Source organism: Betta splendens, chromosome 4 (assembly GCF_900634795.4).
Source record: "Betta splendens chromosome 4, fBetSpl5.4, whole genome shotgun sequence".
Taxonomy (NCBI): domain Eukaryota; kingdom Metazoa; phylum Chordata; class Actinopteri; order Anabantiformes; family Osphronemidae; genus Betta; species Betta splendens.
Window position 1 is genome coordinate 29,832,219 of NC_040884.2, and position 14,299 is coordinate 29,846,517.

Below are 14,299 nucleotides of genomic sequence, written 5' to 3' on the forward strand. Positions count from 1 at the left end.
GCAGGCAGCACTTTACTTGACATCATTTCCACAGGCCTGTGTTCCACAATCCTCCACTGTTCAATGAGGCAAGACCTTGCGCTTTTGTTACAATTAACCCATTACGAGAAGCCTTTCATTCGCAGGTGATTCCACAGTCCCTCGATAAAACTAGTTTGATCCGAGGGACTTTGGCCTACAGACATTTGCCAGATGAATTCTGTTGAAAAGTGATGTTTCATCAAAAGCGATGTCAGCACAGACACACTCCCATCAAAACGTCACTACACTTCGTTGAAATAAACATTACCTCTTGTCCCTCTTTGATTAGGATTCATGTGTTGTTCCTGTAGTGTATTTGTAGTATATGGCCTACAATAAAAACAAATGACCGTTACCCTTGGTGAAATACATAAAAGTATTTAAAAATTGACCCCAAGGGTCTGCTTTGTCCGTGGCTGGAGGCATTATTATACCCTGGTTGTCACAAAGTACCCCCTCAGGTCATTACTCCCGGGCAGCTACGGTGCCTTTGGCAGACAGAAGCTGAGTTCCATTATCTGGGATGCACAGAGAGGCTGAGTGGAGCAAAGAGGAGAGGGGAACGAGGGGGACGCGCTGGCTGCGGATCAGAGGAAACAGACATGTAGCAGGAGATGGCACCGCTCTGATATGACGCTTTCTGGGACCTCTCACGGCCCTGGAAGCTGCCTATCCAGGCCAGGTTTTACTGTTAGCTGGCATGTGCTGGCAGGGAAAAAGTTAAACCAATCATGAACATAATTGCAGAACTTTTTCATCTGCTTTTCATTTGATGCATATATTCTCTTTAGTTAAATTGTTTCCTCCTCACCAGCTCCAGCCCACTGGAGTGCAGATAAGAGTGATGTTTTTTTGTGTTTTTAAATCAAAGCCAAGTCCCACTGCAATATGCAGCAGTGTTGCCGATCGGAGGCCAAACAAGGAAATTACTGTTAGGCTAGTAAGCTATGCATTCACTTTAACATGCACAGAGAAGCGGTTTATCAAGGTGCTGCCCAAATGCTGGACACATTGTTTGTTGGAATCTACTGTCAGTATACTGGGATTTCAAAACTAAATAATCACTGTAAAGTTCAAGTAATACAGGCTACACTGTGTTTGAAAGTATTCACATTTGCACTCCGTCTGCAACATATAGCACACTCGCCAAACCAGAAAAGATGAAAAGATGAAAAGGAGCCTTTCATGGAAGAGTCCTGTGCTTTGTACTTGCAAAAACTCCTAATGCCGACTTCAACCAAAGCATCATCTGACTTCCTCCTTTGTTAATAACAGCTAATAACATCTGGTTCAGAAATGTAACTTTGCATTGTAATAAGTTTGTGACCAGAAGGACAGATGGCACACAGAGGATTGATAGGAGCATCTGAACTCTAACAGTTTATTCGCAGGCTTTCACCCCTTCACACGCTTAACAACTTCAATCAATCTCCCAGTTACCAGAGAAAATTATTAAGTGCATGTTGTGTAAAAAGTCCAAACATTTAATGTAATTCTCAAAAATGTTTTAACATTTACAACATACTGTACGGTGAGATGAATCCAGCTATTATGGAATTCCATCCGAGGAGAGGAGGTGTTGCAGTTCTCATTCATTACACCGCTGGTTTGAAGACAGAGGGACCATCGTGTACCACGTTCACATTGAATCTCTTTTCCCCTTCCACAACATCACATGTGCACGTCAATCTGTCAATCAAACATGACAACTATTTACACTCACTGGGCGAGATGAAAGGTTCGAGGTCTATCAATCAGGCCCTGTTCACCTAAGAGAATGGGAAAGAAGACAGACAAAGCAGGAAAAAGGCCTATAAATTTTTATATCCCGGGCTGTCTCTGATGCGTTGCAAGCGCGCAGACGTGCACACAGCTACATGGACGCGTGTGAGCGCCTCGCACACGAGTTACAGTACACACACACACACACACACACACACACACACACACACACACACACACACACACACACACAAACACACACACACACACACACACACACACACACACACACACACACACACACACACACACACACACTAATACTGTGGTGCAGCTCTTTGATGTTCAAGGTGCTGTATCTGCTGTATCTGTTGTGCATGTCTGTCCTCTCAAATCATTTCCAGCACCGGGAGAAAAAAAACATGGAAACAAAGGCAAACAACATATTCAAAAGTGTCAAACGACACATCCGGCGTTTCATGTTCGCTGGTGCTGGTGACGCGAGGCAGCTTCAGTTGGCTTCGATGCAGGATGGGCTAATTGACAACGGCTGGTGCAGCGGGTGAGAGATTAAAAAGGCAGAAAGGATCCATCTCTGTTGTAAACCATCAGCTAGTAGACATTTACTGTGAACAGTTTAATTAAGGCTTTAACATTAAACAGCAGTGTAAAGGCCCTGACTCTATGAACCACAGATGTCTGCAAAAATATAATCAGCTAATTTTTTCCAGTTTCTAAAATATAGCAATTGGTGTTTTTGTGTAAAATAAATAAATTTAGATAATTGTGTTTAGAATAAAATGCTACTTAAAAGGTGTTGTTACCTGAGAAAATCTCAAACAATTTTGAATTACTGTAAGTAGGTCAAACGAACAAGTGACCTATTAGTGACAGCCTTTTAATTTCTAGTCCTTAATGATCACCTTAATAAATGAAACCACTACTATGACATTTGGTAAAACTACCTCATGAACCGCAATTTACACTAGACAATGAATGGTCTGCACCGTCAGGCGCTTCAGTGTTGTCACTGTCTTGCCCAAGGACCGAGGGAGGCTCGGTCCTTGTTGTAAGTGTGTTTGTTGTAAGTGTGCGCCTTGCAACTATCTCCTAAAGCTGCACCAAATTTAGCATCAGGCATCAGATTCAGACTTAAAAGTTAGCGTAATGTTCACTAGATGAGGATCTATTGAGGACAGCGTTACATATTCAGACTTTGACCAGTTATTGATTATATTGAGCTGTGTACAGTACATAAATCCTGCAGTCACTGTTCAACCAACATGAGCTAAATGCTTCACGCAGCTTGCTAAATTTGTTTCCTCAACGTTTGAGGCCAATACAGTAGCGGACGAGCAGTTTTTGTTGCTGCCCTCTAAAACCAAATCAAGAACAATCAGCTTAGGACAAAACACGAAGCTGTGGGCAATGTTTTTTTAATTTATTTATTGATATATATATATATATATATATATATATATATATATATATATATATATATATATATATATATTAAGCCTTGTCATTAGTATCGGTGTCATGGTAGCACCTGACCCTCAGTGGCATGTCAAAAACATTTTTAATTTTCAGTCTAGCAGAGTAATGCAAGTGTTAATAAAAAAAGTCATTTTACAGCTTCTTTCTATTCTATACATCCACACAAGCCTGCATGAAGAACACTGTGAGAATGACATCACTAATTAGCACTTAATAAGGAGGTAGTGTCGGCTGCCTGACATACAGCACCTACAGCTCTTTCATAGACAACACCTTAAAGGGCAGCACTGGTGCATGTTTTAGCCAATTACCTACAAGTCATATGTAGTCAAAAGTAAAGTCTTTACTGTATTACCACAGGAAATGATGTCTCTGTGAGCACCATAATGGGAGACACAATGTTTTCTATGTTACACTTTATAATTGTAGGTTCCCAAAAGAAGTGAATAAAAAAGGCTTAATAAATTAATAAAATGATCTGAAATAACATGGACATTTTCTGTGTGGCTGTAAAAGGTTCTACCACGTAGTCATGACCAGGGCTGAGCGTTTCATTTCAGCCATTAGCAGCAACAAACGCCACGTGCCTAAAAGGACAATCTGAAAAGGAGCCTAGCCACAAACAACAGGCCTACCCTACACAGCCTTGGACTAGCAGACACAGGTAGACCTGGGAAAGGGATTTGAATGGTTCAGCATCACAGGAGCCGCCAAGGGGAGGGCTATTCAATCCATGAGCGATGCTGCAAAAAAAGCCACAAGGTGTCTCTGCTTTAAGAGCACTGAACCGTGGAATGCTGCTAGGGGACAGCTGATCAACCTTTACTATATGATGTCAGGAGCCATCACTGATGATGCATCCTACTGCATCGAAGCTGATTACAAAAGTGTACTCACATTCATTTACTTCTTTTAACAATATTTTAAATAAATTTTACTGACTGAATGAAGGCAATTGTAATGTACCCAATAAAAAGATATAATCATCTCTATCTTTTAATCATAAACCTTCAAGCACCAATGAGTTTCCTCTCTCTTTAAATGTCACTGGTTGAAATTAGCTACAAATTTGTAACACTAAAATAAAACTCTCGCTCGATCAGCGTCTTCTTGCCAAATAACAGCTGCGACTTTCAGTTCCAGTAATAACTGTTCAGTCCTGTGTAAAGCAGCACAAAGGCATCCATCTCGTACTGTACCATGTGCCAACACAGGCTTCAGAAATGATAATGAATTTCTTCAACAGTGTGCAAGAAAAACAAAGTCAGTGCCGTATATATAAATCATTTCAGAAAATAATAATGGAAGCTGAAATATATTTGACGATTATTGGCTGAGGAGAAACTTTTCAAATAAACAGCTTTATGGTAAGTCATATCACTTGGCAGTTGATCATCATGATCACTCCTGGATTGTCCCAGAAGGTGGCATATTTATTAGTATGCAACAGATGGGGAGCCTACATTTTCCTTGCTAAGGCTTGTGAAATTGGTCTTTTGGTAGCAGTATAAATATGATGAACTGTAGCCTATAACAGGCGCCGGATCTCTCACAAGGACAAAACGTCCAAATGAGCAGCCAAAGTCGTCGTGTAGCTGCTTTACAGCAGTGCCATCAATGATTGATCTACATCCCGCTGAGCCACTACAGGAAACAAAGTATAAAGCCTATAATTTAGCTGGAAAACAATGCACGAGTCTGTCGGCTTCTGCATCCATTTCGGCACAAGCATTCCCTGGTGCAGATAGATCATTAAACTAGCAGGCGCTTTGCAATATGGTGTAGTCAATGTCACTGAAAAGATGGGACAATAAAGTGAGGTAGGGGGTGGCAACAGCAGGAAGAGAACATGGAGATGTATTAATGTCACATAGGCTTTAGCCTGCCTCCTTAAGCCCTGCGAAGAGTCAGCCAAGCCAATTTCCATTATCATATTGATTGAAATAGTTCATCATAGTGTAATTTTAGGTTTATCGCCACCCGGTTGGGAATAAGACCAAAGCATTATCCAACAAAAGCTATTGTTCCAGGGGACATTTTGCTGTTCCAGTTCATTGATGGAGTTGATTAAGTTTAAATGAAGCAGACACTGGATAAAAGTGGGGGTATTGACCAGCGAGCGGTGTACCGCGCTTGAAAAAAGCCTGATACACGCGGAAAAGCAAGATTTGCTAAATGCTCTAATCTTCAATCAAATCTAACATCAATACAGACAAAGTTTGGTAATGAGAGATTCAATGAAGCATGCAGTCGAGAGAATTAATCCCCTTCGCCTAAACTGAGTTCAACTTTGAAGCTTGCTCCTCAGGATAGATGGTTATCTAAATGCTAAATAAGAAACGTATTGTACTTTTCACAGCATACTAATCACTTGTTCATTTTGTCTCGATTATTTGTTCTTTCACACGTCGCCGTTGTTGATCTGGTGATTAGATCAACCTTGGACAGTGAAGGAGAATGGAATAATGAGGCTGCCAGGGGGATTTGACGCGTGGTGGCCCGTAATGCTCTGACCCACTGGGACGCCGGGACTCTGCACTGTTACACACTCAAAAAACCTGGATTGGGTGCATGCTACATTAACATAATTTTAACATGAAACTTCAACAATATAAATTCTTGTTTTGTGTCTGAACATAATAAAATCACGTAAATGTAACAACTTCAACAGGTTACATCAATATTTTATGTTAACTCAACGTAATAAAAATAGGTTTAGACAACAACATGTCCAGAACTGAAGGTGGCAGTAATGAGCAAATTCACAACTTGGACTACGGCCCTGCCGCTTCTTCAGGATCCTGACGTAAAGGAAAACACCTGTTCATGATGTGTGCAAGAAGGTAAGTTTAACGTCCATTGAATAAAAAACCGCATGGGTGCAGAAATGTTGTTAGTAGCTATATATAGTGCCTTTTAGCATTTTGGATGTTTAATTAGCTAGAGTACGTATCCGTGTTATGTGACTGCGCCTGTGCTCACAAGCTAACCTAGCTAGCTTCCGTACAACACTGAGAACGTGCTAGTTTTAAATAAGCTTATCTGCAATAATATATATATATATATATATATATATATATATATATATATATATATATATATATATATTGTAATTTTTTATATTATTTTATAGCCGTTAAACGGCGATCTTTGCTCAGTTAGGAGTGAGACTTTTACGTATTTCCAATGCGAGTTCATCGCGCGGGCGCGGGATTTTCAAATTTCAAATAACCGACATCAGCGTTGCCCCTCGGTCGGTTTGGATGCGACGAGGATTTTACGAGTCAGCGGCATTTGTTCAGGTTGGTGCAATATTTTCTGACATATACTCTCCGTCCGCAGGTGTTAGAGCAGAGAACTACTGGAAACGGAAAACAGAAGTACAGAGACTTGCCCTAATGGAAAGGTAACCCATGAGCATTAAATAGAAATGTGCTGTCATGCTATGCATTTCCTGAGGTAATTTACACGAACCTACCAAAATGGTGTTTGAGTTATTTCACTCTACATATTGTTTGCATTGTATATCGTATTATCATAAATCTATTTGTTTCACACGGTAAAGGAAAATAATCAAATTGCTTACACAAGTATTTATTTAATTAAGCTTTAACATTTGTACCTTTTTATAAGATTGTGTACTCATTTCACAGCACATAATTGGTTTCCTAATTTATTACAGCTATTTTGACTTGAAACGTGTTCTTTATGATCTAAAATGTGTCTCTTGGTGTTTACCTCCAATGGCCATTCTGTGAAAGTGTCCCATTCTAGAGCTGAGAAGAGACAGCAGGACAGGGAATCATCTGCTAGTGTCGCGTCAGATGTCTACATGTCCACAAGTTGTTTAAGAAAAAGTAAGGTAAGAGGGAATGAAAAGAAATAAGATAAATAGACTCTAAGGTATTTGGAGATGCAAGGAGTGCAGCGTGACTTTTTCTAGTAGATACGACTATTGCAAACACAAGGCAAAAAGGCTGAAGTTATCAGAGATGAACCCTTCATCACAGAGTTCAAAACCAGATGGCCTGCTCTCTTCTGTGTTTCTGAGGTTGGTCAATAAATATGTCTATATATATACAATGTGATTCTGATCAGACAAACAAAATATATTAAAATGTATCAAAGTATTGTTTACACATTTGCCATTCAGTGCATTGATAACTTGTGTACTTTTTTCTTTTTAAGAATAAATTTAAGAGGACTACAACAGTTTGCTGCAACAGTTCTTCTCCATGCTGGATGGTTATTCTTCAGACCTGAAAACGGTGTTTGGCAAGGAAGGCGGCATTCAAGGACAAAAGATTAAGAGCATCATGGTTCCCATAACCCAGGTATGATGATGGGAAAAAAAAATCTATGTCGTAATATGTTAGTGACAGCTACTCACTTGAATAAAAATTGTTCCCTAAAATAGATTAAAATTGTTTTGTTTTTTGTGTGATTACTTTGTTTGTCCTAAAGACTAACTCCATTGATGTCAGAAGAGTACATCCTTTAAGCCCAGTGTGTGTTCCTCAATGAAGATCCTGGCAACCTTGTGAAAGAATGGATGGTAAGAATGTTTTTTTTTTTTTTATTTCATGTAAGTTTAAAATTTTAAAGTGATTTATATATGCTTTAAAAGTTGAAGTGTTATATAACATCATCCGCTTTTTTAATTTTACATTTCAGATCGTGGACGCCTTGAAGAAGCCATGATAGAGACAATTCTTGAAGTTTTTGTCATTCACAAAGATGCAGAGGCAGATGATGACCCTGAAGATGTAGTCATCGTTTCAAGTCCTGGATGAGTTGGGTAGTGTCCCACTTGCTGTGTTGTTGTTTGCTCTTGTTATATGCTCTCAACCTCAGCTACCCTCCACTAAAAGTTGTTTGAAATATTGGCCCAATGCTGTATGTACAATACTGGATGTTAGTGACATTTTGTAGCTGCCTTTGACATTTGAAAGCTGTTTTATCGTTTTTATGAAGCTTATAAAGTATTCTAACCAGTCTAAATCCAATGTGCTTTGTGTCTTCTCCAACCTACACACCAGCTGGGGATATATGTTAGTTTACATAATAGAAATACTGTTTCAAAGATTACTTTATTTGTATGTAATTTTGAAAAGCTAATGTTGGCACAAAACATTTGATAACTTTACATTGGTTGTGTTAGTATAGCATAATTTATTAATTAATTTAAATTAACTTGTTACTACCCTATAAAATTAAGTAACAAGTATTAATATTATACATGATCAAATAACCCAAGAAAATTATGTTCAATCAACCCTAAAAACATTAGTGGGACTGACCCATGGTCATTAGGTAACATTAACATGAATATATCATGTTGCTTCACCCTGTTTACATTTGGTTCACTAAGCGAAATAGCTTCTTGCTATCTTAACGCATTTTAATTAGATGGAAATACTTTCCATAATTTTATTATGTTCATCCAACAAGTTTTTTTTTTGAGTGCAGTTCACACAGTGGGAATTGGACAAAACTATCTTAAAGCATTTAAACTCTAGCATGAGATTACTTCACTTCAGTTGTATGAAGAAACAAGACCGTCACTAGTGGTAAAGCAGGTGGGATTGTGAAAGTGTATTTTGACCTAAAATCAAATAAATATTTATAGAAAACACTATTAGAGCTTACACTCACATAACATTGCCTGGGTTCATGACCACTATAATGAAGCAATAAATGTAAAGTGGTTACCTACTGTTAAAAACACTGTACAAAAAAGACCAGCCTTCAAACTTACCTAGAGGCCTGTCTGTTGACGACTGGACCACGGCAGAAGACCATGGATGGATGGATGGATACATGTGGCTCTAATGACAGACAATAACACAGGAGGGGTCTTGTAGAAGCTCATTTTTTGTGGGATTACAGTAGTGTTATGTCAGAAGATTGCTAAGCGGAACCAGCAATTGAATGGTTCCTTTCCTTACCTTTCTTCCTTCCTTCCTTCCTTCCACCTAAAGCCGACGGCGTTCTCGAGATATATTATAAACCCTTTAAACAGGTCTCTTTTAAAAAAAATACTAATAATGCAAACTGTGCAAACTTTCGCGATGTCCTGGAAGGAGGTACGTAGCAGTTAGAGTCGATCTGTAGCTGTATATAAACTTGAAAGTTCCGCCTTTTAGTGCCGGTCAAACCGCGCTAAGTTTATAAGGGGTGCTGTTTGTGTACCAAAGTCGTGCTGTTTGTGTACCATTAAATAACAGCAGAAACAAGGAGACCTGGCATGATGCAGATACTGCTAATGCACGATATATTTTTGAATGTTTGACAATATTTACCTTAACAAAAAACATGCACATTAGCACATTATAGATATTTTTATATTCCAGCTGTAGGAAGAAGGTGTGTTTAAGGTGAGTCTGGGTGTTTCCCCTGCAGGCCTGTTGTAGAGCAGCCTCCTGAAAGACGGGCGAGCGCGGTGGATGCTGTGTTTTGCTGCTTGCTGCTGCTGCTGCTACTGCTGCTGCTGACATGTAGCCTGGTACCACATAACAGGTGACATGTCGCTGCACTTGAAGTAAATGTTACACATGCCTCGTGAGGTCTGATTTGTTTCTTGGTGTTGGCTACGCCCAAATCCATAGCGCATCAGTGCGCATCACGTAGACAGACTTTTGAGGTATAATTTCTATTTTAGAAATAAATATATTTATATGCCTGTGTGCCAAATCCATCAAATTGTCGTTTATCACATTATACATTGTTTGTATTATTTCAGATTTGTGTCTATACCCTTGAAAGGTCTAAATAAAGCTTTTGCGTCGCACCCATTGGGTCTTGAGCCACCAGACTTGTTATCAATCTGTCTTAACTTCCACTATTTATTTCCAGATGCCACCTCATTATTTGCATTTACTTTTGCAGAATGACGGTAAGTGTTGTCAACCGCGCACGGTGGATCTTTTTTCAACCCTCCTGTTTCATTGTTTAGATTTGAGCTGTGGGACATGAAGCCTGAGCTGTGTGTTGTCACAATCCAATCTAATCTGCATCTTTGTTTCTTAAACAGGGCATGTTCGCTTACCCCCCTTCTTTTTCTGCAAATCGACAGGAGATGCAACCCGGGAGAAGTGCAATAAAACAAACTCGTGCTCTCAAAGGTGTGCGCGGCTTTGTACCGGCGCGTTTTGCCTGTTAGCTGCACATCCTGTGCCTTTTCATCTGTCAGTTATTCCCCCTCATGTTTTGTCATTTTCTCTGTATATTCATTTGTCGCCTCGTATTTTTTCAATGCCTGCATACACCCGCGGTTGTAATTAAATTTCTCCCTCAAATGCAACAAAGCGCAAGAAGTTATTTTTTTCCTTCTTCTTCTTCTTTTTCTTCTGCTTCTTCTTCTTCGAGAGAGATGTGTTTGATTACCGATGTGATGTTGAGACAACCTGCGCGTCTCCTGTAGATTTGTGCGTCCTGAGAGCAAGGCGGGGATGTGATCTTTCACTAGCCACAGCAGACTGATAAGTATCAGATGCAACAAAAAAAAGAAAAGGAGCTTGGTGAGATTAGTGCATCAGCGGCTCACTGTCCGAAAGTAAGGGAATCCTGCAGGCTGCAAAGGTCCGTGAAAAAAATACCAAAAATAGAGGCAAACAGGACGCTTTCCATAAATGAACACCAGTAATTAGGGATGGCTATGACAGTTTGAATCAAAAAAGAAAACCTTTTGTCTTTTAAATTAATTACAATTTGTATTTAATTTTCGATTACATTTGTTCGATTTTTTTTTGTTTAACATTTGTTATTATCATTTTTGGCGTTAATTTCGATGTCACCAGTTGTGTTTCTTCTCCTGCCTACTCTCAGAACGAAATGAGCAGCGTCCCCTACTGGTAAGTTTCTGACACTGCATATTGGCACCAGCACATTAAGCTCCTGGGCCCAGTGGTTAGTAAACACTTTTATATCCCATAGAGCCGTTTCACACCCCTGTAAGTGATTACTGGGATGCGATCGCAAGCGTAAATATTCACTTTTTCTGTGAATACTTGCTGGATCGGATTTCAGAGCACGCATTTATCATTTTATCTTTCATCTATCATCTGCTTTTTTTGTTAAAAGTGGCCCAAAGATGGAGAAAATATGACTGAATAAGGATGGAAATCCATATTTAAAGGGAAAGCGGTTCCATGAATCCGGGTGTAATATGATGGATCACAACAGACACTTCACAAAAACAGACACGTTAAAATCTGGACGCTCTCTCTCTCTCTCTCTCTCTCTCGCTTTCTCGACAATTTATTCCTTGGCTAAACCCGAAATCCTGCCTGACTCGTCATTTCTGGCTCATATTCTACATTTCTCCCCTCATCCAAATCAAAAAGCCTCAGTGCTCGTATAGGGCTTGTCAAGCCTCCAGTTTAGTGATGTAAAAAAAGGAGGTCAGCGTGAGCCCGGCGGGATGCAGGGCAGCTGCTCCCTGACCGGTCCCCCGTCACACCTACTGCAGCTCCGGTTCTGAATTTGCTAGGCTGGTAATTACAGTAATAGGAAATAATGATGTAGCCGAAGGTGCGGCATACTGTTGGCTGCATTATTAATCTCCTTGCTGCAAATGATGCTGATGATACTCAGACTGTAGCGTGAAGGAGTCACTACAGCTAAATTAATAAGCAAAGTGAGGGCAAATTTTTTGGACCTAATTATTTAAATATAGAAAATCGTTAGCGTTTTATTTCTGCACGCGTTTTTTATAGTTCGATCCCATTTATGGCAATCAAATGTTTAATTTCACTACCTCAACCTACCATCTTTTTTTGTTTTTATTGTCGTTTTTTGTCTAACTCCTAAAAGCTACATCTGGAGGCGCCATTGGCCACAACCGCTATTTCCATAACACATGATATTCGTCCTCTCTGCAGAACAGAAAACACAGTCTGTGACTCAGGTGTAATTACAGCAGATAATGTCACCGCGCCATAACGCACTTGTCTGCCCAATTAGCCGAAACAATTATTGCAACTTTGACTTTAATTACGTCTCAATTTGAAGACTAGCGCTGGTCTATAATTCAGTGATTAAAACCCTCTTTGCCCCAGTGCCTTTAGGGCAGCGCATGATTAGGACCTGTCAGCTGCTGGAGTGAACGGAGCCAGTCATGCGTGTTGTGCAACATGACCCGCTGTTGTTAAAGCTTGTCAACATATTAACCTGAATTCCCCAGTCATTATGGATAACTGCCTACATTAGAAGCAAAATGTACACATATGTAAAAAAAAAGAGGTATTTTTTTCCTCTCAAGCGCAATAACATGGTGTGTGACGTCACAATGTCCCGGGGCCTGGGTTAGACAAAAGCTTTCGCTGCGGAAGCTACATGCTGAAATATATCAACTGACGCGTGTTTAAAGCTCAAATTTGCATGCCGGATAAAGACGCTGGGATTGCTTTGTGTTAAATATTAACGGTTGCCAAAAGTGATCTGGCAAAAAACCCACAGGAATCATGGGAAATCTGATCATTACACGGAGACAAACAAAAATAAAGAGGTTTGACATGAGGCGAAACACTGTTTTGGGAGGGCCAAAAGGTTCATCTGAAGCACATTTGATCCTTGTCAAAATATATTGATTCATGTTCTTTCAAGAGACAGTTGACGTCTTCCTTAATTTCTGACTGGCCGCGTGGACTGACTGATGAAGGGAGACGCCTGCTTCCTTTGTGGGTGAAGAGCAAGAGACCCAATAAGTCATTTACTAGTCATTACAATTAGTATTTCCTTTTAAGAAGTCGTTATTTGGCTTTAGATTTACCACCTTTTATCATAAAACAACCTTGCAGTGGGAGCATTGTGTTTGGACGGTACTGCTCCGTGGCACACATCCAGCACACAGCAGACTGCAGGTATAGGGGTTTGCATATGTTCAGGCCAAGCAGTGGCTGCAGCTGTAGGTTATGAATTTCCCCTCGGCCACAATCAGTGCAGGCGAGTTTCCTTTGGTGTATCCAGAGGTGAATAATTTATGGGAGGATAAAAGCATTTGTGGTAGCAAGCTAGACAGTCAGACAGTAGAAGGGAACCTCCACCCCCCACCCCCTATCGCCTCTCAACCCCTACGCCTCACCCCAACCGAGATTACCCCTCGCTGTGCGGTGGCCTTGCACGATACCTCCTCGGACGGCTGCTTGAAGTGCAAATCTGTGTTCCAACTTGTTCCCGGTGCCTGTCAGCATGTTTTCCTCTTGTCAGCAGCGATTGAGTGTGGGCCTGTGTCACCCATGTACCACCGCTGTAACAGGATCATTGACAGGCCAGTGACACTGGCCAAGCAGATAATGGAAACCTATTGATTTTTCTTCTACTTTTTTCTTTTTTTATTTTCACACAGGCAGTCTGTGGTAGTCCTGGATAACTGGCCAAAGGACAGGTCATGATCAGTGGTCCCGATCTCTGGATCACAGCTGCCACAGACAATAAATGGGGGGGAAAAACAACAAACAATGAATAAACCTGGCAAAAAGTGGTAGCTGTACATGAAGGACATACATTAACATACAGAACATACATTAAAGGAATAAACTTTTACACCGTTAGATTTTAAACCGCCACACAGACCAAACCCTTACTTTTCTTTCCAGTTTAATTAGCTAAATCAATAGTAAATCTTCTCAACTGAATGCAGATTTTCGCCCTTTTGCTCACCCAGGGGTTGTCATTTGCAGTTTTAATGGAGCAATCTCCAGAGAGGAGGCCCCTTTGATACCCATGGCAATGATAAGCATGCGCTGGCTGCCTACCATTGGACCCTCGTGGCAGATGGTGAGTGTGGGTCCTGCAACAACACATTTCTTTATGTCAGCCTTGTCCGTCTCACTCTCTCTCTCTCTCTCTCTCTCTCTCTTCAGCCACTGGAATAATGAAAAGCCCCAATCCTCGTCATGGCTAACTCAATCTCATTATAATCTCTCCTTTTTTATTCATTCGGCCCCTTGGGATGCTGTCTGCCAGCAATGTGGCTTTCAACCTCCAGAGAGAACATCTTTTGAAACAGCCAGGAGACCTAATGAAGTCACAGAGTGGCACAATTATTTCCCAAAGA

At 40.4% G+C, this 14,299-nt stretch overlaps 2 long non-coding RNA genes across 5 annotated transcripts; both read left to right on the plus strand.

Moving 5' to 3' along the window:
* Positions 1–5,980: 5,980 nt before the first annotated feature.
* LOC114853758 (uncharacterized) lies at positions 5,981–8,246 on the plus strand. 4 transcript variants are annotated; one of them, XR_003785632.3, is made up of 6 exons: positions 5,995–6,083; positions 6,583–6,646; positions 7,002–7,102; positions 7,429–7,574; positions 7,705–7,795; positions 7,915–8,246. It is a non-coding gene; the product is annotated as an uncharacterized LOC114853758 (long non-coding RNA). The 4 variants fall into 4 exon arrangements; XR_008694513.1 differs by having other exon boundaries at positions 5,981–6,083; positions 6,583–7,102; XR_003785631.3 differs by lacking the exon at positions 5,995–6,083 and having other exon boundaries at positions 6,463–6,646.
* A 1,394-nt stretch (positions 8,247–9,640) lies between these two features.
* On the plus strand, positions 9,641–10,704 carry LOC129604001 (uncharacterized). Its single transcript, XR_008694514.1, has 3 exons — positions 9,641–9,759; positions 10,096–10,135; positions 10,274–10,704. It is a non-coding gene; the product is annotated as an uncharacterized LOC129604001 (long non-coding RNA).
* The last annotated feature ends 3,595 nt before the right edge of the window (positions 10,705–14,299 follow it).